Genomic DNA, 2,561 nt, shown 5'->3' with positions numbered 1-2,561 from the left:
CCTCCCTTAGCGGAGAGAGGGATGGAACTTGGCTTGCCGCTTCTACGTTTGATTCTCTGTCGGGAATAGAACCAATTCAATTTAAATATTTAAATTACGTACGCAGAATGGGAATTAATATCCAAAGGCTCCCCAGTCTACGTGCGACTACACTGAGTGTGAAGAGTGGTCGCACGATCCTGTACGAACTTCAACAACGAAATGAGGACGCCATTTGGCCCACCATTTCCGTGTTGCATTCCTGCGTTAAATTTGCTGCAGCCATAAACAACAACCTTCTTGATGTTTCACTGAAGTCTAAGTCATCCGATGGTGATGGGGTGACCCAACGGGTAGTTAGACATGTTGAAGATGCAGCAGCAGTCCGATGCCCTTGGCTTGACGCTCCTGTACGGCGCCTTCCTCGGAAATTGGTGTGGAAGGGAATAAAGTTTGTTTCTTTGCAAAAATACGTTTGAAGTACACAGCCAAAAAGCATTACACACCCTAAAAATATGCTTCTGATGATACTGGAACAGCAGATGGCTATCATTCAGGAGACGACATGTCTTTATATCTGTCTTAGGCGCTCAATCTCTCTTCATCATGACAAAACTGGTTGATACAAGACTTAAACAATCCAAGACTAGTGTCCACCCTTTGATCCGACACAGAAATGTGCTATCGGATGGAACACTTACAAAAAAAAAAGAGCATCAGCTGAGAGGAGGCGGAAAAAAAAAGGAGAAACACGTGAACACACTTGGAAATCTGAAATGAAGAATCGAACGCGTGAAGATCAGCAAAAAGGAAGACTCGAACAGGAAAACAAAATGTCAGCAGATGGAAATGAAATAATGAACTCGTAAACTCTATCAGAGAGCCGTAAAACCTCAACCATCAATCGGTGGACCTTCAACAGCCAAATCAGTGACACGAGCAATCACCGCATGCGAGTGTAAAAGCGTGTAACGTTGATCTGTAGTTTTGAAGAGGAAGGTGAAGGAGGACATTTTGTACTTTAAACTCTCTTTTTGGATACAGATCTGAGTTCCAAAGCTTGTATGCTGCAGCAGGAACCTATTGTGTGCCCTCGCGTTTGCTTGCGGCAAGCTCATTGGAAGCAGCTGAGGCGGCTCGAGTAAAAAAAAAAAAAATCTGCTTAGTTTTTATTTATTTATTTCTTTTTTTAAACCCTTTTTTTTTTACGGCCTTTAAGTTCAAAGCCATGGGGATTCAGAGCAGATTGCGTGCAGCATCCAAGCTCCACAAGGCCCGGAATATGGAGGAGCCGTCCATCCTGTGCTGTTGAAATGGAGGCACACCATGCCAGCCAAAGGGTCTGCTCAGGGCAAGCCTCGGATAGGTTGCTTGCCCATCCGTTTCGGTCTTGCCATCGCTTACTGAACAAAAAAGTCTTTTTTCACATCTGAGTCGTGAATGGCATCGACTTCGGAAGTATATATATATATATATATATATATATATATATATATATATATATATATATATATATATATATATATATATATATATATATATATATATATTTCCCCCCCAAAATTGATAGCACAACCTGTTCTGTGTTGCTCAGGTCTGCACATCTTTGGCTGTCTGGGCTTTTTACGAAACCCCAATGGCATGCCGTAGATTCAATGGCAGCTCGTCGCCTCGTTTGCTGCATTTTTTGGCTCGATTCATGACTATTCTTCACATTACATTAGATACAGCTATGGTCAGTGGCCAGACCAAGGAGGAGACGCAAACAGGAAACCGGCGAACTGCAGATAAAAACCTGTATTGTCATGATTCCAAAAAAGAGATGTACACAGATCAAGTGCGGTGGCCAAATTTGATTGCTGGAGACAAAAAGCTTTAATGATAACAAATGCCTATGAACTTTGCCTGAGCCTAATAAAACAATCCTGATTACTCCCTGAACCAAGCAGGACGCTCGTGCTGCCATTAAGGAGCGTGTTTACGGCTACCCAGCGCCAAAGGGCGGCAATTTTGACAAAAAGCTCCGAAACGGATCGCAAGGCCCGGCCATCGTAACACGGAACAGATGTATGAGCCGCATCTCTCCCATCCATTGCGCTTCTCACAACAGTCTTGCCGAGCAAAGCCTACAGCTGGCCACCTGGTTGAGAAACCGCGCCGACAGGCCCACAAGGCGAGACACATCCGAAGCAAACACGTTGGACCAAAGTGTCACCCCAACAACCCGAACCCATCGATCATTGCTGTGATATCAGGTCCATGGCACTTCCTGTGGATACAAAAAGGCAAAAAAATAAAAAAAAACCCACCAAAAAAACGCCAACAAGTGATTGTGCCAACGCCCTTTACGAGCCCACCATTAAAGGAGGGAAGCATGGCTGCAAGGCGTCTTGCAACTCGGCTTAAGGTGCCAACATGAGTGTGCTGGCACGTCCATTGGCAACACTGTTGTCTCCTTTACCTGAACACTCGCTTCAGAGACAACACCGACAACTGGGAGCAAACACATCCAAAGTAAGAGCCGGGAATTCCGAATTAACTGTTAATGATAGTTATTGAGATGACATATATACGTGTGTGTG

General features: G+C 44.3%; 2 long non-coding RNA genes across 2 annotated transcripts in view; one reads left to right on the top strand and one right to left on the bottom strand.

The window, feature by feature from the left end:
• Window positions 1–1,786: 1,786 nt before the first annotated feature.
• LOC147013729 (uncharacterized) overlaps window positions 1,787–2,561 on the bottom strand; it is a 3,423-nt gene continuing 2,648 nt past the window's right edge. The window contains exons 2-3 of the long non-coding RNA XR_015050491.1: window positions 2,337–2,472; window positions 1,787–2,248 (exon numbers count right to left, since the gene is read on the bottom strand). This is a non-coding gene — a long non-coding RNA (uncharacterized LOC147013729). The remainder of the gene's footprint in view (window positions 2,249–2,336; window positions 2,473–2,561) is intronic.
• Window positions 2,354–2,561, top strand: part of LOC147013728 (uncharacterized) — a 2,996-nt gene continuing 2,788 nt past the window's right edge. The window contains exon 1 of the long non-coding RNA XR_015050490.1: window positions 2,354–2,493. This is a non-coding gene — a long non-coding RNA (uncharacterized LOC147013728). The remainder of the gene's footprint in view (window positions 2,494–2,561) is intronic.

Source organism: Eptatretus burgeri, chromosome 13 (genome assembly GCF_056783735.1).
Source record: "Eptatretus burgeri isolate ZD-2024b chromosome 13, Ebu_testis_v1, whole genome shotgun sequence".
Classification (NCBI taxonomy): domain Eukaryota; kingdom Metazoa; phylum Chordata; class Myxini; order Myxiniformes; family Myxinidae; genus Eptatretus; species Eptatretus burgeri.
Note: the sequence above shows the minus strand (reverse complement) of the source record. Positions and strands in the feature narration are given on the sequence as shown.